The following is a 23,409-nucleotide window of genomic DNA, read 5'->3' as shown; positions in this document are numbered from 1 at the left end:
CGCAAGAAAAGATAGACTGTGCAGGCAAGTCAATCCTTGCTAGATCGGTGTACTATCTAGTTCATCTCACATAAGCCAAAATCTCACATAAGCCAAAATCGTAAGCACACATATCCATATCTCAAGAAAAGTTAGTCCAAATCGGTGGTGCTGGGCTCCGGGGAGTTCAGGGGAAATCGCAAAGTTAAAATCGGCCATAGCAAGGATCTCACCGTGTGTACACACCATCAGTTAAACTAGAAGCATGGGCAGCAAAATGGAGATTGAGCTTCAATACAGCCAAGTGTAAGGTAATGCACTGTGGCAGCAAGAACAAAAATAACACCTACATACTAAATGGGGTAATATTAGGGGATTATGTACTAGAAAAAGACTTAGGTGTTCACATAGATAGCAAACTAAGCAGCAGTACCCAAAGTAGGATTGCAGCAAAGAAGGCTAATAAGATATTCGCATGCATAAAACAGGGAATTGATGCAAGGGACGAGAGTGTTATACTCCCATTATATAAATCACTAGTGAGGCCACATCTTGAATACTGTGTACAATTTTGGGCACCATACTACAAAAAGCATATCCTGGAGCTAGAAAAGGTGCAGAGGCCGGCGACCAAACTAATCAAGGGCATGGAGGCGCTGGAATATGAGGAAAGGCTTGGTATGTTTACACTGGAAAAGTGGAGACTAAGAGGTGACATGATCAACATTTACAAAAATATAAAGGGGCAATACACAGATCTTGTGTGGGACCTGTTTTTGGTAAGATCAGCACAGAGGACACGTGGTCACTCTCTTAGGTTAGAGGAGAGGAGATTCCAAACAAAGCGAAGAACAGTTTTTTTCACAGTAAGGACAATATGTGTTTGGAATTCCCTGTCTGAGAGAGTAGTAACGGCGGACTCAGTCAACACCTATAAGAATGTGTTAGATAAATTCCTAATGGATAAGGGTATCCAGGGTTATAGTGCGTAGTCACGCACTATAGTTAGAAAAAAAAAACAGAAAACACGAAGGCTGACATCAGTATCAGACAAAATTAGTCCAAAATTAATACTGCATAGGAGACCACAAATAGGTTGAACTTGATGGACAAATTGTCTTTTTTCAACCTTAGATACTATGTTACTGTGACATCACGAGTGAGGTTCCGCTGAGCCAAGTGTGTGTTCCCGCTGCCATTTGTAACCTCTCCCCCCGCCTCAGTGACTCTCCCCATGCTGCCTTGAACTTGGTCCGCTCCTTCCTGGACTCTTCCTCCGGCTCCACACTGCCTTGAACTCGGTTCGCTCCTGGCTGGACTCTTCCTCCGGCTCCTACAGTCACATGTGCGCCGCCGCCGAGTTCAAGGCAGAGCTCTGGAGCTCTACATATTACACAGGCAAAGCTGACCGCTGAGCTGCTTAAAAGGGACAGGCCAGCTGCGGGCAAGAGGGTGAGCGGCAGCAGACACATTAGAGCGATCGCCAGTGCTGGACGCCATGGCTGGTTTACGTGGGAGGCTGCGGCGGGGGGTGGAGAGAGTGTACGGTTGCGCCTGCAGAGCCTATACGCTGTGGTCAGTGCACATACATAGTTACGGCCCTGCCTGTGGTGAAACACCTTTCTTATCCATCAACCTGTTCAAAATATGTGCCAGCAATCATAAATTAAGAGAAAAGTCCAAAAGAAGAGCATTGTGTCCCTTCTTGAGAGGGTCATGTTGGGAGGTATGTGTGTATCTGACCCCCACATATGTATCATGCCTAGGGATGGTCATCGACCATCGATGATTTGAAATCCTCGATGGTTTATGTCCGATGGTAACTACTTACCATCAATGGGGGAGAAATAGATGGTTTCCTACCATCAGGGACGAAACTAGGATTTTCGTCACCCGGGGCAAGGCAGTAATTTGGCGCCCGCCCCCAAAACAAACACCCCCCCCCCCCCCCCAAAAAAAAAAAAAAAAAACCCCTTGTCAGACTAAAATACTTAGATTATGAAAAATTTTGAAGAAGAAAAAAAGGGGGATACTACTGGACAATATTCCCCTATGTGCCTCAAATGTCCTATGCGTCACATGCCCCACTACATGCTCCCTTATGTGTCCCCATACATTGCACTATATCACTGCACTATATCATAACACTTCATCACTGCTCTACATTCCCCTATCCACTGCACTATATCGATATACTACATCCCCTATACGCTGAACTACATCACTACACTACATGCCCCTATATACTACACTACATACTCTATATACTACACCAAATCCCCCCATCTGGGAGGCAAAGCGGAGGTTGATACTGCTACCTGGGAGCACAATGCCGATATTAATGTCTGTCTTTAAACTCACCACAAAGCTGCTGTAGTGATACTCGGTGAGAGTTGGAGGTTGTCCAGGCTCTAAGTTTCCACTGTCAAGTAGATAGCTAGCAAAGTGAACCTTTGATTTCTGTAACATCGGTGACTGCACCTGTTAGCAAGCATAAGCCTGGGGCAGTGTGGTGAAGCCTGCAGCTTGTTATTGGTTGGTGCTGGGCAGGCAGCCGGAATCATAGCCTGCTGAAAAACACAGCACCAACAGCTCGCTTCTATAGCTTGTATAGTGCACCGCACACTAGCCGAAGCACTGCATGGCAAAGACGAGAGTTTAAGACAGTAGCCAACATAGGAGAGATCCTAGGTACTGAAGCTCACCTGCACAGCATCGGAGGCAGCTGCAGCCAGACAGGTGGGTCAGAGACACTGCCCCGGGAGCCGTCTGCTGTCTCACTGGAGCAGCACAACACTGCCGGTAAAAAACAAAACAAAAACCCGGGGCGCAGGCCCCCTTAGCACCCCCCCCCCCCCCCTAGTTACGGCCCTGCTACCATTGATGATAAAGAGCTATCAAATATTTATTTATTTTTCTCTAGGGTGTCAGGCTCCACCCCCTGAACCTGCGAAGCCACGCCCTCGGGCTCTGATTGGCCCGCGTCTATTTCAATACTAGTGTAATTGTAAATGCTAGAATCAAGTGGCCTAAAGGACCTATGACGTTGGAGGGAGGAGCCACGTGACCAGGGGGAGGAGCTAGGCCAGCGGGACAGTTCTTCCACTATCCACGCCACAAACTGCTACCTTTAGTAACCTGGTGGCGATGGTACATTTCGGGTACCCTTTTTGTGGTGTGACTCCTCCCCCTGGTGACATGGCTCCTCCCCTGATGACGTCAGAGGTCCCTTACCCAACTTGGATTTAGAAACAACCCTAATGTAATGGTGACCATAGATGGGCAAAACTATCAATGGTTTCCAACCATCGAAGTTATCCACCGATGGTACCTTCGATGGATAACCCACCAATGGCCATCCATAATCACGCCCCCATTTTGATTGGCCACGCCCTGTGTGGCATGTGGCCGAACCCTTTCTTTGGCTCGTGCATACAGTACCATGAATAATTTTTTTCTACTTGCAGTCTTGCCCCACTGCTGCTTTCAGAAAGAGGGGGACAGCGGCAGATATGGAGGTTACTCCATCATACATTAAGTTTGTAGCAGTGGCCCCTTATAACGCGCATGTGATGTGAGGGGAATACATAGAGCTGGGTGAGTGGGTGGGGGCGGTGTGGGTGTGTTTAAATTTCATTAGAACTTCAGGGAGAAACGAAACTGAAAGTGCAGCTGTCACTTCTGTCGGCCCTCGTCGAAATACAGTAGTTACTCGATTCCCGGCCTCCCTTATCTCCCCCCACCGCCCTGCCCGCCTCTGCTGTCTCCTTCCCAACGGCAGCAGCTGATAGAGCAGGTGTCCGGGCTGCTGGCTGCATTGCTGGGAGGACACTGATACAGCACCTCTGGGATCACACGGGGCCGGTATGTTTGCTGTTCGCTATGGTATTAATGCATTCACACTGTAGTCATGCGCTCAGTACACGTTCCCATGAAAGCATTGTATAGCGGTGTTACCGGGGTGGGCCGTGGTCAGTTCCCCCACATTATCGCCGATAAGCCACATTAGTGCTGCTTCCTGCATCCCAGTGTTTGTGAGCCCCAGATAAGCAGACATCGCTATAGCACATTGTAGAGCCGTGCACATTAATAAGCAGGAGTGCGGTGGGTCATTGTGCAGACTGGTCTAGAGGCTGGGATATGGCAGGTAGGTAGTATCTGTATACTGGCTGTGTTCTCGTTCTTTCACAGTAGCTGGGCAGCTGCTACGAGACTGACATTAAGGGGGAGATTCAAATGTTTGAAAAGTCGGTTGGGTGTCTGTTTTTCCCTGTCAATTAGATAGGAAAAAGACTCCCAACTGATTTCTCTAACGTCCTAGTGGATGCTGGAGACTCCGTCAGGACCATGGGGAATAGCGGCTCCGCAGGAGACAGGGCACAAAAGCAAGCTTTTAGGATCACATGGTGTGTACTGGCTCCTCCCCCTATGACCCTCCTCCAAGCCTCAGTTAGGTTTTTGTGCCCGGCCGAGAAGGGTGCAATCTAGGTGGCTCTCTTAAAGAGTTACTTAGAAAAAGTTTTTAGGTTCTTTATTTTCAGTGAGTCCTGCTGGCAACAGGCTCACTGCATCGAGGGACTTAGGGGAGAGATTTTCAACTCACCTGCGTGCAGGATGGATTGGATTCTTAGGCTACTGGACATAGCTCCAGAGGGAGTCGGAACACAGGGCTCGCCCTGGGGTTCGTCCCGGAGCCGCGCCGCCGACCCCCTTTGCAGACGCTGAAGATGAAGAGGTCCGGAACCAGGCGGCAGAAGACTCTCAGTCTTCATCAGGTAGCGCACAGCACTGCAGCTGTGCGCCATTGTTGTCAGCACACTTCACACAGCGGTCACGGAGGGTGCAGGGCGCTGGGGGGGGCGCCCTGGGCAGCAATGTATAATACCTGTATGGCGAAAAATACATCACATATAGCCCTTGAGGCTATATGGATGTATTTAACCCCTGCCAGATATCTAAAACTCCGGAGAAGAAGCCCGCCGAAAAGGGGGCGGGGCCTATTCTCCTCAGCACACAGCGCCATTTTCCCTCACAGAAAGGCTGGTGGGAAGGCTCCCATGCTCTCCCCTGCACTGCACTACAGAAACAGGGTTAAAACAGAGAGGGGGGGCACTGATTTGGCGATATGTATATATATTAAAATGCTATAAGGGAGGAACACTTATATAAAGGTTGTCCCTGGATAATTATAGCGTTTTGGTGTGTGCTGGCAAACTCTCCCTCTGTCTCCCCAAAGGGCTAGTGGGTCCTGTCCTCTATCAGAGCATTCCCTATGTGTGTGTTGTATGTCGGTACGTGTGTGTCGACATGTATGAGGAAAATATTGGTGAGGAGGCGGAGCAAATTGCCTGTAATGGTGATGTCACTCTCTAGGGAGTCGACACCGGAATGGATGGCTTATTTATGGAAATTACGTGACAATGTCAACACGCTGCAAGCCGGTTGACGACATGAGAGGGCCGGCGAACAAATTAGTATCTGTCCAGGCGTCTCAAACACCGTCAGGGGCTGTAAAATGCCCATTTACCTCAGTCGGTCGACACAGACCCAGACACGGACACTGATTTCAGTGTCGACGGTGAAGAAACAAACGTATTTTCTTTTAGGGCCACACGTTAAGGGCAATGAAGGAGGTGTTACATATTTCTGATACTCCAAGTACCACAAAAAAGGGTATTATGTGTGAGGTGAAAAAACTACCTGTAGTTTTTCCTGAATCAGATAAATTAAATGAAGTGTGTGATGATGCGTGGGTTTCCCCCGATAGAAAATTATTGGCGGTATACCCTTTCCCGCCAGAAGTTAAGGCGCGGTGGGAAACACCCCTCAGGGTGGATAAGGCGCTCACACGCTTATCAGAACAAGTGACGGTACCATCTACGGATAGGGCCGTACTTAAGGAGCCAGCTGATAGGAGGCTGAAAAATATCCTAAAAAGTATACACACACATGCTGGTGTTATACTGCGACCAGCGATCGCCTCAGCCTGGATGTGCAGAGCTGAGGTGGCTTGGTCGGATTCCCTGACTAAAAATATTGATACCTTTGACAGGGACAGTATTTTATTGACTATAGAGCATTTAAAGGATGCATTTCTATATATGCGAGATGCGCAGAGGGATATTTGCACTCTGGCATCAAGAGTAAATGCGATGTCCATATCTGCAAGAAGATGTTTATGGACACGACAGTGGTCAGGTGATGCAGATTCCAAACGGCACAAAGATGTATTGCCGTATAAAGGGGAGGAGTTATTTGGGGTCGGTCCATGGGAACTGGTGGCCAGGGCAACTGCTGGAAAATCCACCGTTTTTTACCCTAAGTCACATCTCTGCAGAAAAAGACACCGTCTTTTCAGCCTCAGTCCTTTCGTCCCTATAAGAGTCATATCTGCCCAGGGATAGAGGAAAGGGAAGAAGACTGCAGCAGGCAGCCCATTCCCAGGAACAGAAGCCCTCCACCGCTTCTACCAAGTTCTCAGCATGACGCTGGGACCGTACAGGACCCCTGGATCCTACATGTAGTATCCAAGGGGTACAGATTGGAATGTCGAGAGGTTTCCCCCCTCGCAGGTTCCTGTAGTCTGCTGTACCAATGTCTCCCTCCGACAGGGAGGCAGTATTGAAAACAATTCACAAGCTGTATTCCCAGCAGGTGATAATAAATTTACCCCTCCGACAACAAGGAAAGGGGTATTACTCCACACTATATGGTGGTACTGAAGGCTAAGTGAGACCTATTCTAAATCTGAAAAATTTGAACACTTACAAGGGTTCAAATCCAGATGGAGTCACTCAGAGCAGTGATAGCAAAGAACAAGGGGACTATATGGTGTCCCGGGACATCAGGGATGCTTACCTCCATGTCCCAAAATTTGCCTTTTCTCACCAAGGGTACCTCAGGTTCGTGGTACAGAACTGTCACTATCAGTTTCAAGACGATGCCGTTGGATTGTCCAAGGCACCCCGGGTCCTTACCAAGGTAATGACCGAAAGGAGGATTCGTCTTCAAAGAAAATGGACGACCTCCTGATAAGAACAAGGTCCAGAGAACAGTTGGAGGTCGGAGTAGCACTATCTCAAGTAGTTCTACGACAGCACGGGTGGATTCTAAATATTCCAAAACCGCAGTTGTTCCGACGACACGTCTGCTGGTCCTAGGGATGATTCTGGACACAGTCCAGGAAAAGGTGTTTCTCCCAGAGGAGAAAGCCAGGGAGTTATCCGAGCTAATCGGGATCCTCCTAAAACCAGGAAAAGTGTCAGTGCATCATTGCACAAGAGTCCTGGTAAAAATAGTGGCTTATTACGAAGCGCTTCCATTCGGCAGATTTCACGCAAGAACTCTTCAGTGGGATCTGCTGGACAAATGGTCCGGATCGCATCTTCAGATGCATCAGCGGATAACCCTATATCCAAGGACAAGGGTGTCTCTCCTGTGGTGATTACAGAGTGCTCATCTTCTAGAGGGCCGCAGATTCGGCATTCAGGATTGGATGCTCGTGACCACGGAGGCCAGCCTGAGAGGCTGGGGAGCAGTCACACAAGGAGTGTGATCAAGTCTGGAGAATTCTCTCCACATAAATATACTGGAGCTAAGAGCAAATTTATAATGCTCTAAGTTTAGCAAGACCTCTGCTTCAAGGTCAGCCGGTATTGATCCAGTGGGATAACATCACGGCAGTCGCCCACGTAAACAGAAAGGGCGGCACAAGAAGCAGGAGGGCAGTGGCAAAACTGCAAGGATTTTTCGCTAGGCGGAAAATCATGTGATAGCACTGTCAGCAGTGTTCATTCCGGGAGTGGACGACTGGGAAGCAGACTTCCTCAGCAGGCACGACCTCCACCCGGGAGAGTGGGAACTTCATCGGGAAGTTTTCCGCATGATTGTGAACCGTTGGGAAAGACCAAAGGTGGACATGATGGCGTCCCGCCCGAACAAAAAAATGGGACAGGTATTGCGCCAAGTCACGAGACCTTCAGGCGATAGCTGTGGACGTCCTGGTAACACCGTGGGTGTAACAGTCGGTGTATGTGTTCCCTTCTCTGCTTCTCATAACCAAGGTATTGAGAATTATAAGACATAGAGGAGTAAGAACTATACTCGTGGCTCCGGATTGGCCAAGAGGGACTTGGTAACCGGAACTTCAAGAGATGCTCACAGAGGACTAATGGCCTCGGGAGCTAAGAAGGGATTTGCTTTCAGCAAGTACCATGTCTGTTCCAAGAGGAACCGTGGCATCGGCCTTTAAGAAAGGACCTGCTCCAGCAGGGACCTTGTCTGTTCCAAGACTTACCGCGACTGCGTTTGACGGCATGGCGGTTTGAACGCCGGATCCTAAGGGAAAAGGCATTCCGGAAGAGGTCATACCTACCCTGGTCAAAGCCAGGAAGGAGGTGACCGCACAACGTTATCACCACATGTGGTAAAAATATGTTGCGTGGGTGAGGCCAGGAGGGCCCCACGAAAAAATTTCAACTAGGTCGATTTCTGCACTTCCTGCAAACAGGAGTGTCTATGAGCCTCAAATTGGGGTCCATTAAGGTTCAAGTTTCGGCCCTATAGATTTTCTTCCAGAAAGAATTGGCTTCAGTTCCTGAAGTCCAGACGTTTGTCAAGGGAGTATTGCATATACAGCCCTTGTGTGCCTCCAGTGGCACCGTGGGATCTCAACGTAGTGTTGGGATTCCTCAAATCATATTGGTTTGAACCACTCAAATCTGTGGATTTGAAATATCTCACATGGAAAGTGACCATGCTGTTGGCCCTGGCCTCGGCCAGGCGATTGTCAAAATTGGCGGCTTTGTCTTACAAAAGCCCATATTTGTTTTTCCATTCGGACATGGCAGAACTGCGGACTCGTCCCCAGTTTCTTCCTGAGGTGGTGTCAGCGTTTCACCTGAAACAACCTATTGTGGTGCCTGCGGCTACTAGGGACTTGGAGGACTCCAAGTTGCTAGACGTTGTCAGGGCCCTGAAAATATATATATATATATATATATATATATATATATATATATATATATATATATATATATATATATATATATATATATATATATATATATAATATAATTCCAGGACGGCTGGAGTCAGAAAGTCTGACTTGCTGTTTATATTGTAGGCACCCAAAAAGCTGGGTGCTCCTGCTTCTAAGCAGACTATTGCTCGTTGGATTTGTAGTACAATTCAGCTTGCACATTCTGTGGCAGGCCTGCCACAGCCAAAATCTGTAAATGCCCATTCCACAAGGAAGGTGGGCTCATCTTGGGCGGCTGCCCGAGGGGTCTCGGCTTTACAACTTTGCCGAGCAGCTACTTGGTCAGGGGCAAACACGTTTGCTAAATTCTACAAATTTGATACCCTGGCTGAGGAGGACCTGGAGTTCTCTCATTCGGTGCTGCAGAGTCATCCGCACTCTCCCGCCCGTTTGGGAGCTTTGGTATAATCCCCATGGTCCTGACGGAGTCTCCAGCATCCACTAGGACGTTAGAGAAAATAAGATTTTACTTACCGATAAATCTATTTCTCATAGTCCGTAGTGGATGCTGGGCGCCCATCCCAAGTGCGGATTGTCTGCATTACTTGTACATAGTTATTGTTACAAAAAAATCGGGTTATTATTGTTGTGAGCCATCTTTTTTAGAGGCTACTCCATTGTTATCATACTGTTAACTGGGTTCAAATCACAAGTTGTACGGTGTGATTGGTGTGGCTGGTATGAGTCTTACCCGGGATTCAAGATCCTTCCTTATTGTGTACGCTCGTCCGGGCACGGTACCTAACTGAGGCTTGGAGGAGGGTCATAGGGGGAGGAGCCAGTACACACCATGTGATCCTAAAAGCTTGCTTTTGTGCCCTGTCTCCATGGTCCTGACGGAGTCTCCAGCATCCACTACGGACTATGAGAAATAGATTTATCGGTAAGTAAAATCTTATTTTTTCAAACATTTGAATCTCCCCCCTAAGACTCCATTATACATAAAATATTCCTGAAAATTTTAGAGGCATATTTATTCATATTTGTTGTCCTAGCCAAAAATTTAAAGATTCCTTATAGCCTCAATTCACAGCAATAAGGAATCTTTATTTTCACGTGAGAGTATAATTTCTGCTATATTTGAACTTGATGCATAAAGTAGCCACCTGCTTTGATGTGGTAATTTCTGGTTCCATTCTGTATTCCTTCCCCCTTCCTCCTCTTAGGATACGGTCGTTAGGTTGACAGTCATTAGGTCGACCAGTATTGGTCGTCTTGCATTAAGTTGACATGTACTAGGTCGACAGTTCAAAAGGTCGACATGAGTTTTTAACTTTTTTTCATTTTTTGGACTTTTTCATACTTTACGATCCACGTGGACCACGATTGATTATAGTAACCTGCGCTCGGCACCTTGCCCGAAGCATGGCGAGCCATGCGAGGGGACATGGTGCACTAATTGGGTTCCCCGTCACTTTACGAAGAAAACGAGACAAAAACCCCTAAAAAAAACCCTCATGTCGACCTTTTGAACTGTCGACCTAATGACCAAGTCGACCTTGTGCCCCTGTCGACCTAATGACTGTCAATCTAAGTTGTGTCGACCCAACGACCCATACCCCTCCTCTTTACATTCTCCTCTGTTTCAGAAATAGCATTAATTTTGTTATACCATCTGGTTGTGTGTTCCCTTCTGTTACCATTTCGCAATACTCGACATTGACGATATTGATCATTGGACATAATATTTATTTGATAATTTTACGTCCTCTGTGATACTACACACATCTTTTAAGTGTCTATATCTGTTGATACAATTTGAAAGCATACTCAATGTATAGTTTTGCTTCTTGTGTTGGCTTTCTACATTGTAGACATCCTGTTTGTGACACGTGATTGTACAATGTATTTCTCTGATGTCCTAGTGGATGCTGGGGACTCCGTAAGGACCATGGGGAATAGCGGCTCCGCAGGAGACTGGGCACAGCTAAGAAAGATTTAGGACTACCTGGTGTGCACTGGCTCCTCCCACTATGACCCTCCTCCAGACTTCAGTTAGAATCCTGTGCCCGGCTGAACTGGATGCACACTAGGGGCTCTCCTGAGCTCCTAGAGAGAAAGTATATTTTAGGTTTTTTATTTTACAGTGAGATCTGCTGGCAACAGACTCACTGCAGCGAGGGACTAAGGGAAGAAGAAGCGAACCTACCTAACTGGTGGTAGCTTGGGCTTCTTAGGCTACTGGACACCATTAGCTCCAGAGGGATCGACCGCATGGAACCGGCCATTGGTGTTCGGTCCCGGAGCCGCGCCGCCGGCCCCCTTACAGAGCCAGAAGCAAGAAGAATCCGGAAAATCGGCGGCAGAAGACATCAGTCTTCACCAAGGTAGCGCACAGCACTGCAGCTGTGCGCCATTGCTCCTCATACACACTTCACACTCCGGTCACTGAGGGTGCAGGGCGCTGGGGGGGGGGGCCCTGAGAAGCAATAAATACACCTTGGCTGGCAAATATATCACAATATATAGCCCCAGAGGCTATATATGTGATAAATACCCCTGCCAGAATCCATAAAAAAGCGGGAGAAAAGTCAGCCGAAAAAGGGGCGGAGCTATCTCCCTCAGCACACTGGCACCATTTCTCCCTCACAGCTCCGCTGGAAGGAAGCTCCCTGGCTCTCCCCTGCAGTCTACACTACAGAAAAGGGTAAAAAAGAGAGGGGGGGCACTAAATTTAGGCGCAATATACATATAGCAGCTATAAGGGGATATAATTTAGTTAATCCCTGATTTATATAGCGCTCTGGTGTGTGCTGGCATACTCTCTCTCTGTCTCCCCATAGGGCTTTGTGGGGTCCTGTCTTCTGTCAGAGCATTCCCTGTGTGTGTGCGGTGTGTCGGTACGGCTGTGTCGACATGTTTGATGAGGAGACTTATGTGGAGGAGGAGCAGGTGCCTATAAATGTGTTGTCACCCCCTGCGGGGCAGACACCGGAGTGGATGGACTTGTGGAAGGAATTACGCGAAAGTGTCGACTCCTTACATAAAAAATTTGACGACATGCCAAATGCGGGGCAGCCGGCTTCTCAGCCCGTGCCTGCCCAGACGTCTCAAAAGTCATCAGGGGCTCTAAAACGCCCGCTACCTCAGATGGCAGACACAGATGTCGACACGGATACTGATACCAGTGTCGACGACGAAGAGACTAATGTAATGTCCAATAGGGCCACTCGTTATATGATTGAGGCAATGAAAAATGTTTTACACATTTCTGAGGTGACCCCAGGTACCACAAAAAAGGGTATTATGTTTGGGGAGAAAAAAAACTACCAGTAGTTTTTCCCCCTTCTGAAGAATTGAATGAAGTGTGTGAACTAGCGTGGGCTTCCCCCGATAAAAAAATTGGTAATTTCAAAAAAATTACTAATGGCGTACCCTTTCCCGCCAGAGGATAGGTCACGTTGGGAAACACCCCCTAGGGTGGATAAAGCACTTACGCGCTTATCAAAAAAGGTGGCACTGCCGTCCCAGGATACGGCCGCCCTAAAGGAACCTGCTGACAGAAAGCAGGAGGCTCTCCAGAAAGCTATATATACACACACTGGTATTATACTGAGACCAGCTATTGCCTCAGCATGGATGTGCAGTGCTGCAGCTGCATGGTCAGACTCCCTGTCAGAAAACATTGACACCCTAGACAGGGACACTATATTGCTAAACGTAGAGCATATTAAAGACGCTGTCTTTTACATAAGAGATGCACAGAGGGATATTTGCCGGCTGGCATCAAAAATAAGTGCACTGTCCATTTGTGCCAGGAGAGGGTTATGGACCCGGCAGTGGACAGGTGATGCAGATTCTAAAAGGCACATGGAAGTTTTGCCTTATAAGGGTGAGGAGTTGTTCGGGGATGGTCTTTCAGACTTAGTGTCCACAGCAACAGCTGGGAAGTCAGCATTTTTGCCACATGTCCCCTCACAACCAAAGAGAGCACCGTATTATCAGGTGCAGTCCTTTCGCCCCCAAAAGAGCAGACGGGGTAGAGGCGCGTCCTTTCTGCCCAGAGGCAGAGGTAGGGGAAAAAAGCTGCAGCATACAGCCACTTCCCAGGAACAAAAGTCCTCCCCCGCTTCTTCTGCTAAGTCCGCCGCATGACGCTGGGGCTCAGCAGGCGGAGCCAGGTACGGTGGGGGGCCGTCTCAAAAACTTCAGCAATCAGTGGGCTCGCTCACAGGTAGATCCCTGGATCCTTCAAGTGGTATCTCAGCGGTACAGGCTGGAATTCGAGACATCCCCCCCCCCCCCCCCCCGCCGTTTCCTCAAATCTGCCTTACCAACGACTCCTTCAGAAAGGGAGGCTGTGTTAGAGGCAATTCACAAGCTGTATTCCCAGCAGGTGATAGTCAAGGTGCCCCTACTTCAACAAGGATGGGGTTACTATTCCACAATGTTTGTGGTACCGAAACCGGACGGTTCGGTGAGACCCATTTTAAATTTGAAATCCTTGAACACATATTTAAGAAAATTCAAGTTCAAGATGGAATCGCTCAGGGCGGTTATTGCAAGCCTGGAAGAGGGAGATTACATGGTATCTCTGGACATCAAGGATGCTTACCTGCATGTCCCCATTTACCATCCTCACCAGGAGTACCTCAGATTTGTGGTACAGGATTGTCATTACCAATTCCAAACGTTGCCGTTCGGCCTGTCCACGGCACCGAGGGTATTTACCAAGGTAATGGCCGAAATGATGATACTCCTTCGAAGTTTCTCCCAGAGGACAAAAGCCAAGGAGCTGTCATCTCTAGTGAGAGGCCTCCTGAAACCAAAACAGGTGTCGGTGCATCATTGCACGCGAGTCCTGGGAAAGATGGTAGCTTCCTACGAAGCGATTCCATTCGGCAGGTTCCATGCCAGAACCTTTCAGTGGGACCTGTTGGACCAATGGTCCGGATCGCATCTTCAAATGCATCGGTTGATAACCCTGTCTCCAAGGACCAGGGTGTCTCTGCTGTGGTGGCTGCAGAGTGCTCATCTCAGAGAGGGCCGCAGATTCGGCATATAGGACTGGGTCCTGGTGACCACGGATGCCAGCCTTCGGGGCTGGGGTGCAGTCACACGGGGAAGAAACTTCCAAGGACTTTAATCAAGTCAGGAGACTTCCCTACACATAAATGTTCTGGAATTGAGGGCCATTTACGATGCCCTAAGTCAAGCAAAGCCCCTGCTTCAAAACCAGCCGGTTCTGATCCAGTCAGACAACATCACGGCAGTCGCCCATGTTAATCGGCAGGGCGGCACAAGAAGCAGGACGGCGATGGCAGAAGCCACAAGGATTCTCCGATGGGCGGAAAATCACGTGTTAGCACTGTCAGCAGTGTTCATTCCGGGAGTGGACAACTGGGACGACCTCCACCCGGGAGAGTGGGGACTTCATCCAGAAGTCTTCCAACTGATTGTAAACCGTTGGGAAAAGCCACAGGTGGACATGATGGCGTCCCGCTTAAACAAAAAGCTAGAAAAATATTGCGCCAGGTCAAGAGACCTTCAGGCGATAGCTGTGGACGCTCTAGTGACACCGTGGGTGTACCGGTCGGTTTATGTGTTCCCTCCTCTTCCTCTCATACCCAAGGTACTGAGGATAATAAAGAAAAGAGGAGTAAGAACTATTCTCATTGTTCCAGATTGGCCAAGAAGGTCTTGGTACCCGGAACTTCAAGAATTAATCTCAGAGGACCCATGGCCTCTGCTGCTCAGACGGGACCTGCTGCTGCAGGGGCCCTGTCTGTTCCAAGACTTACCGCGACTGCGTTGAACGGCATGGCGGTTGAACACCGGATCCTAAAAGAAAAGGGTATTCCGGAGGAAGTCATTCCTACGCTTATTAAAGCTAGAAAAGATGTAACCGTACAACATTATCACCGCATATGGCGAAAATATGTTGCGTGGTGTGAGGCCAGGAAGGCCCCAACGGAGGAATTCCAGCTAGGTCGATTTCTGCACTTCCTACAGTCAGGGGTGACTATGGGCCTAAAACTGGGTTCCATTAAGGTCCAGATTTCGGCTCTGTCGATTTTCTTCCAAAAAGAACTGGCTTCACTGCCTGAAGTTCAGACATTTGTCAAGGGAGTGCTGCATATTCAGCCTCCTTTTGTGCCTCCAGTGGCACCGTGGGACCTCAACGTGGTGTTGGGTTTCCTAAAGTCACATTGGTTTGAGCCACTCAAAACCGTGGATTTAAAATATCTCACGTGGAAAGTGGTCATGCTTTTGGCCTTGGCTTCGGCAAGGCGTGTGTCAGAATTGGCGGCTTTGTCATGTAAAAGCCCCTATTTGATTTTCCATATGGATAGGGCAGCATTGAGGACTCGTCCCCAGTTTCTTCCTAAGGTGGTATCAGCTTTTCACTTGAACCAACCTATCGTGGTGCCTGCGGCTACTAGGGACTTGGAGGACTCCAAGTTACTGGACGTAGTCAGGGCCTTGAAAATTTATGTTTCCAGGACGGCTGGAGTCAGGAAGACTGACTCGCTATTTATCCTGTATGCACCAAACAAGATGGGTGCTCCTGCTTCAAAGCAGACTATTGCTCGCTGGATTTGTAGCACAATTCAGCTTGCGCATTCGGTGGCTGGCCTGCCGCAGCCTAAATCTGTAAAAGCCCATTCCACGAGGAAAGTGGGCTCTTCTTGGGCGGCTGCCCGAGGGGTCTCGGCTTTACAACTTTGCCGAGCTGCTACTTGGTCAGGGGCAAACACGTTTGCAAAATTCTACAAATTTGATACCCTGGCTGAGGAGGACCTTGAGTTCTCTCATTCGGTGCTGCAGAGTCATCCGCACTCTCCCGCCCGTTTGGGAGCTTTGGTATAATCCCCATGGTCCTTACGGAGTTCCCAGCATCCACTAGGACGTCAGAGAAAATAAGATTTTACTCACCGGTAAATCTATTTCTCTGACGTCCTAGTGGATTCTGGGAACTCCGTAAGGACCATGGGGAATAGCGGGCTCCGAAGGAGGCTGGGCACTCTAGAAAGATTTATCACTACCTGGTGTGCACTGGCTCCTCCCACCATGACCCTCCTCCAAGCCTCAGTTAGATTTTGTGCCCGGCCGAGGTTGGATGCACACTAGGGGCTCTCCTGAGCCCTTAGAAAGAAAGTATAGTTTAGGTTTTTTATTTTCAGTGACACCTGCTGGCAACAAGCTCACTGCAGCGAGGGACTAAGGGGAGAAGAAGCGAACTCGCCTGCTTGCAGCCGGATTGGGCTTCTTAGGCTACTGGACACCATTAGCTCCAGAGGGATCGACCGCAGGCCCAGTCCTTGGTGTTCGGTCCCGGAGCCGCGCCGCCGTCCCCCTTACAGAGCCAGAAGCAAGAAGAGGTCCGGAAAAACGGCGGCAGAAGACATCAGTCTTCACCAAGGTAGCGCACAGCACTGCAGCTGTGCGCCATTGCTCCTCATACACACTTCATACTCCGGTCACTGAGGGTGCAGGGCGCTGGGGGGGGGGGCGCCCTGAGAAGCAATAATAACACCTTGGCTGGCAAAAACTCCACAATATATAGTCCCAGAGGCTATATATGTGGAAAATACCCCTGCCAGAATATGGAAAAAAGCGGGAGAATAGTCCGCGGAAAAGGGGCGGAGCTATCTCCTGCAGCACACTGGCGCCATTTCTCCTTCACAGATCCGCTGGAAGGAAGCTCCCTGGCTCTCCCCTGCAGTCTACACTACAGAACAGGGTAAAAACAGAGAGGGGGGGCACTAAATTTAGGCGCAGTATATATATTATATAGAAAAAGCAGCTATAGGGGACATAAGTCAGTTAGTCCCTGCATTATATAGCGCTCTGGTGTGTGCTGGCATACTCTCACTCTGTCCCCCCAAAGGGCTTTTGTGGGTCCTGTCCTCATTCGGAGCATTCCTTGTGTGTGTGCGGTGTGTCGGTACAGCTGTGTCGACATGTTTGATGAGGATAATGATGTGGAGGCGGAGCAGATGCCTTTAGAAGGGATGTCACCCCCTGCGGGGCAGACACCTGAGTGGATGGGCTTATGGAAAGTAATGAGTGCACGTATAGACTCCTTATATAAGAAAATCGACGACATGCCAAATGTGGGACAGCCGACTTCTCAGCTCGTGCCTGCCCAGGCGTCGCATGGGTCGTCAGGGGCTCTAAAACGCCCGCTACCTCAAGCAGACCCAGATGTCGACACTGATACTGACACCAGTGTCGACGACGATGAGTCTAACCTGATGCCCACTAAGGCCATTCACTGCATGATTGAGGCAATGAAAGAGGTGTTACACATTTCTGATATAACTACAGGTACCACTAAAAAGGGTATTATGTTTGGAGAGAAAAAACTACCCGTAGTTTTTCCCCCATCAGATGAATTAAATGAAGTGTGTGAAGAAGCGTGGGCTTTCCCTGATAAAAAATTGGTAATTCCTAAGAAGGTACTAATGGCGTTCCCTTTCCCGCCAGAGGATAGGTCACGTTGGGAAACACCCCCTAGAGTGGATAAAGCGCTCACACGTTTGTCTAAAAAGGTGGCACTACTGTCTCCGGATACGGCCGCCCTCAAGGAACCTGCTGATAGAAAGCAGGAGGCGATCCTGAAGTCTGTATATACACACACAGGCATTATACTTAGGCCAGCTATTGCGTCAGCTTGGATGTGCAGTGCTGCCGCTGCGTGGTCAGATAAACTGTCAGAAAATATTGACACATTAGACAGAGACACGATCCTGTTAACCATAGACCATATAAAAGACTCAGTCTTATATATGAGAGATGCACAAAGGGAAATCTGCCGACTGGCATCTAAAGTAAGTGCATTGTCCATTTCTGCTAGGAGAGGCTTATGGACTCGCCAGTGGACAGGAGATGCGGATTCAAAAAAGCACATGGAAGTGTTACCATATAAGGGTGAGGAATTATTTGGGGATGGTCTCTCGGACCTAGTTTCCACAGCAACGTCTGGGAAGTCAGCATTTTTACCCCATGTCCCCTCACAGCCTAAGAAGGCGCCGTTTTATCAGGTTCAGTCCTTTCGGACCCAGAAAAACAGGCGTGGAAAAGGCGGGTCCTTTCTGTCCAGAGGCAGAGGTAGGGGAAAAAGGCTGCAACAAACAGCAGGTTCCCAGGAGCAAAAGTCCTCCCCCGCTTCTTCTTCCAAGTCCGCCGCATGACGGTGGGGCTTCACAGGCGGAGCCAGGTACGGTGGGGGGTCGCCTCAAAAATTTCAGCGATCAGTGGGTTCGCTCACAGGTGGATCCCTGGATCCTGCAAATAGTATCTCAGGGGTACAAGCTGGAATTCGAGGCGTCCCCACCCCACCGGTTCCTAAAATCTGCCTTGCCGATTGCTCCCTCAGACAGGGAGGCGGTGCTAGCGGCAATTCACAAGCTGTATTCCCAGCAGGTGATAATCAAGGTACCCCTACTTCAACAAGGCCGGGGTTATTATTCCACACTATTTGTGGTACCGAAACCGGACGGTTCGGTGAGACCCATTCTAAATTTGAAATCCTTGAACACGTACATAAAGAAATTCAAGTTCAAGATGGAATCGCTCAGGGCGGTTATTGCAAGCCTGGACGAGGGGGATTACATGGTATCCCTGGACATCAAGGATGCTTACTTGCATGTCCCCATTTACCATCCTCACCAGGAGTACCTCAGATTTGTGGTACAGGATTGCCATTACCAATTCCAGACGCTGCCGTTTGGACTGTCCACGGCACAGAGGGTATTTACCAAGGTTATGGCGGAAATGATGATACTCCTTCGAAGGAAGGGAGTTTTAATTATCCCGTACTTGGACGATCTCCTAATAAAAGCGAGGTCCAAGGAACAGTTGTTGGTGGGAGTAGCACTATCTCAGGAGGTGCTGCACCAGCACGGCTGGATTCTGAATATCCCAAAGTCACAGCTGGTTCCGACGACACGGCTACTGTTCCTGGGTATGATTCTGGATACAGTCCAGAAGAAAGTGTTTCTCCCGGAGGAGAAAGCCAGGGAGTTGTCATCTCTAGTCAGAGACCTCCTGAAACCAAAACAGGTATCAGTGCATCGCTGCACACGGGTTCTGGGAAAGATGGTGGCTTCTTACGAAGCAATTCCCTTCGGCAGGTTCCATGCCAGAATCTTTCAGTGGGACCTGTTGGACCAGTGGTCCGGATCGCATCTTCAGATGCATCGCTTAATAACCCTGTCTCCAAGAACCAGGGTGTCTCTACTGTGGTGGCTGCAGAGTGCCCATCTTCTAGAGGGCCGCAGGTTCGGAATACAGGACTGGGTCCTGGTGACCACGGATGCCAGCCTTCGAGGCTGGGGGGCAGTCATACAGGGAAGAAACTTCCAAGGACTATGGTCGAGTCAGGAGACTTCCCTTCACATAAATATTCTGGAACTAAGGGCCATCTGGTTGCCCTAAGTCGAGCAAAAGCCCTGCTCCTACACCAGCCGGTGCTGATCCAGTCAGACAACATCACGGCAGTCGCCCATGTAAATCGACAGGGCGGCACAAGAAGCAGGATGGCGATGGCAGAGGCCACAAGAATTCTCCGATGGGCGGAGAATCATGTACTAGCACTGTCAGCAGTGTTCATTCCGGGAGTGGACAACTGGGAGGCAGACTTCCTCAGCAGACACGACCTCCACCCGGGAGAGTGGGGACTTCACCCAGAAGTCTTCCAGATGCTGGTAAACCGTTGGGAAAAACCACAGGTGGACATGATGGCGTCCCGTCTCAACAAAAAGTTAAAAAGATATTGCGCCAGGTCAAGGGACCCTCAGGCGATAGCTATGGACGCTCTAGTGACACCGTGGGTGTACCAGTCGGTTTATGTGTTCCCTCCTCTGCCTCTCATTCCAAAGGTATTGAGAATAATAAGAAAGCGAGGAGTAAACACAATTCTCGTGGTTCCGGATTGGCCAAGACGAGCGTGGTACCCGGAACTTCAAGAGATGCTCTCAGAGGACCCGTGGCCTCTACCGCTCAGACAGGACCTGATACAGCAGGGGCCCTGTCTGTTCCAAGACTTACCGCGGCTGCGTTTGACGGCATGGCGGTTGAACACCGGATCCTAAAGGAAAAGGGTATTCCGGAAGAAGTCATTCCTACGCTTATTAAGGCCAGGAAAGATGTTACGGCAACGCATTATCACCGCATATGGCGAAAATATGTTGCATGGTGCGAGGCCAATAAGGCCCCAACAGAGGAATTTCAACTAGGTCGATTTCTGCATTTCCTGCAAGCAGGAGTGGATATGGGCCTAAAACTAGGCTCCATTAAAGTACAGATCTCGGCTCTGTCGATTTTCTTTCAAAAAGAACTAGCTTCAGTACCTGAAGTTCAGACTTTTGTAAAAGGAGTGCTGCATATTCAGCTCCCGTTTGTGCCTCCTGTGGCACCTTGGGATCTCAACGTGATGTTGAGTTTCTTAAAATCACATTGGTTTGAGCCACTAAAAACCGTGGATCTGAAATATCTCACGTGGAAAGTGGTCATGTTATTAGCCTTGGCTTCAGCCAGGCGAGTGTCAGAATTGGTGGCTTTATCATGTAAAAGCCCTTATCTGATTTTCCATATGGATAGGGCAGAGTTGAGGACTCGTCCCCAATTTCTCCCTAAGGTGGTGTCAGCGTTTCACCTGAACCAGCCTATTGTGGTGCCGGCGGCTACTAGTGAATTGGAGGACTCCAAGTTGCTAGACGTTGTCGGGGCCCTGAAAATATATGTTTCCAGGACGGCTGGAGTCAGAAAATCTGACTCGCTGTTTATCCTGTATGCACCCAACAAGCTGGGTGCTCCTGCTTCTAAGCAGTCTATTGCTCGCTGGATTTGTAGTACAATTCAGCTTGCACATTCTGTGGCAGGCATACCACAGACAAAATCTGTAAATGCCCATTCCACAAGGAAGGTGGGCTCATCTTGGGCGGCTGCCCGAGGGGTCTCGGCTTTACAACTTTGCCGAGCAGCTACTTGGTCAAGGGCAAACACGTTTGCAAAATTCTACAAATTTGATACCCTGGCTGAGGAGGACCTGGAGTTCTCTCATTCGGTGCTGCAGAGTCATCCGCACTCTCCCGCCCGTTTGGGAGCTTTGGTATAATCCCCATGGTCCTTACGGAGTTCCCAGCATCCACTAGGACGTCAGAGGAAATAAGAATTTACTCACCGGTAATTCTATTTCTCGTAGTCCGTAGTGGATGCTGGGCGCCCATCCCAAGTGCGGATTGTCTGCAATACTTGTATATAGTTATTGTTAACTACAAGGGTTATTGTTGCGCCATCCTTTGAGAGGCTCTGTTGTGTTCATACTGTTAACTGGGTATATTATCACGAGTTATACGGTGTGATTGGTGTGGCTGGTATGAGTCTTACCCGGGATTCAAAATCCTTCCTTATTGTGTCAGCTCTTCCGGGCACAGTATCCTTACTGAAGTCTGGAGGAGGATCATAGTGGGAGGAGCCAGTGCACACCAGGTAGTCCTAAATCTTTCTTAGCTGTGCCCAGTTTCCTGCGGAGCCGCTATTCCCCATGGTCCTTACGGAGTCCCCAGCATCCACTACGGACTACATGAAATAGAATTACCGGTGAGTAAATTCTTATTTTCTCGTAGTCCGTAGTGGATGCTGGGCGCCCATCCCAAGTGCGGATTGTCTGCAATACTTGTATATAGTTATTGTTAACTACAAGGGTTATTGTTGCGCCATCCTTTGAGAGGCTCTGTTGTGTTCATACTGTTAACTGGGTATATTATCACGAGTTATACGGTGTGATTGGTGTGGCTGGTATGAGTCTTACCCGGGATTCAAAATCCTTCCTTATTGTGTCAGCTCTTCCGGGCACAGTATCCTTACTGAAGTCTGGAGGAGGGTCATAGTGGGAGGAGCCAGTGCACACCAGGTAGTCCTAAATCTTTCTTAGCTGTGCCCAGTTTCCTGCGGAGCCGCTATTCCCCATGGTCCTTACGGAGTCCCCAGCATCCACTACGGACTACGAGAAATAGATTTACCGGTGAGTAAAATCTTATTATTTCTACGCTTGATGTACTATGTATACACATTTTCTTCTCCATTGTACGCTGTTTAAAAATTTCAATAAACATATATTTAAAAAAAAAAGCATAATTTCTGAGTTGCCGAGACGGGGCCCCAATAAGAGCCAGTCCCAGCGACCAATAAAAAGTAAAGTAGCAGACTTTTTGTTTAGTGTAGCATCTAGTTTGCCTTCGTCAAGAGGAACTTTCCCATAATTCACTGGATCCACGTCACAAACTATTTGGAATAGTAACCTGTGGCGAGTGTCCAATGTAGCATAACTATAACAAAATTATGTACAACAAATGGAGATTGGAGAAAACAAGAGGCGGCTTCTGATGCCGGTATTCTGGTGGCCAAGGCTTCTACTACGTCCATTTTGGCTCGCCGAATTCTATGGTTACAGTCCTGGTCTGTGGACATGATCTCTAAGAAAACCCTGGAGGTACTCCCCTTCAAAGGAGACATTCTTTTCAGAGAAAACCTTGACAAGATATTGGCTGACTTAGCGTCTGCTAAAACAGCATGTCTTCCTAGTACTGCTCCTTCGGTGCCGAAGGCTAAGAGTACTTTCTCTCGCTCCTTTCGTTCTTCAGGGAAAGCAAAAGGTCAGGCGTATCCAAAACAGGTTCGCACTTCCAAACCCAATAAGCCCAAACCCAAACGGGCCTGGTTTGCCCGTCAGCCTGCTTCCAAAACTGACAAGCCTGCCGTATGATGTGGGGGGCAGACTTCTAGGGTTTAACCAGGAATGGTTAAAGACCACTTCCGATGCCTGGGTACGGGAAGTCGTCACTCGAGGTTACGCCATATCCTTCTAGAATCGTCCCCCTCATCGATTTTGCCTGAAGGACGTCCCTTCGGATCAGGTGAAGGCAAAGACTCTTCATTCGGTGGTACAGTCCCTCCTGGACACAGGAGTGGTAGTACAGGTGCCTCTGGCTCAGAGAGGCAAGGGGTTCTATTCACCGCTGCTCCTAGTCCCGAAACCAAATGGGTCTTCCCGGCCCATTCTCAATCTCAAGTCCTTGAACAAGTTTGTGAAGGTCTCCAAGTTTCGTATGGAAACTCTGCGCTGTATTGTTCTGGCCTTGGAGCCTGGAGACTATATGGTCTCACTGGACATACAGGATGTATACATACAGGTCTCAAATGATCTCATTGTCTCTGGAGGTCCGTCTATCACTGTGCTGGTGGCTTCAGGACCAACGATTGAGCAGGGGTCGTCCCTTCTGGATCTCCAACTGGGTCCTTCTGACGACGGATGCCAGTCTGAGGGGTTGGGGCGCGGTGTTGGAGCAACACTCCCTTCAGGGTCGATGGACCAAGGAGGAGTCTCTCCTCCCGATAAACATTCTGGAATTGCGGGCGGTGTTCAACTCATTGAACTTGGC

At 48.9% G+C, this 23,409-nt stretch overlaps 1 protein-coding gene across 4 annotated transcripts in view; it reads left to right on the top strand.

The window, feature by feature from the left end:
* The first annotated feature begins 3,613 nt into the window (after positions 1–3,613).
* LOC134910211 (interferon-induced, double-stranded RNA-activated protein kinase-like) overlaps positions 3,614–23,409 on the top strand; it is a 237,276-nt gene continuing 217,480 nt past the window's right edge. For 2 of the 4 annotated variants that reach the window (XM_063917983.1, XM_063917982.1), the window contains exon 1: positions 3,614–3,843. The gene's annotated coding sequence lies outside the window, so the exon portion shown is untranslated. Of the gene's footprint in view, positions 3,844–3,913; positions 4,127–23,409 lie in introns of those variants that run through there. The other 2 variants (XM_063917985.1, XM_063917984.1) reach the window with 2 other exon arrangements.

The sequence above is a fragment of the Pseudophryne corroboree genome, chromosome 4, assembly GCF_028390025.1.
Source record: "Pseudophryne corroboree isolate aPseCor3 chromosome 4, aPseCor3.hap2, whole genome shotgun sequence".
Classification (NCBI taxonomy): domain Eukaryota; kingdom Metazoa; phylum Chordata; class Amphibia; order Anura; family Myobatrachidae; genus Pseudophryne; species Pseudophryne corroboree.
Note: the sequence above shows the minus strand (reverse complement) of the source record. Positions and strands in the feature narration are given on the sequence as shown.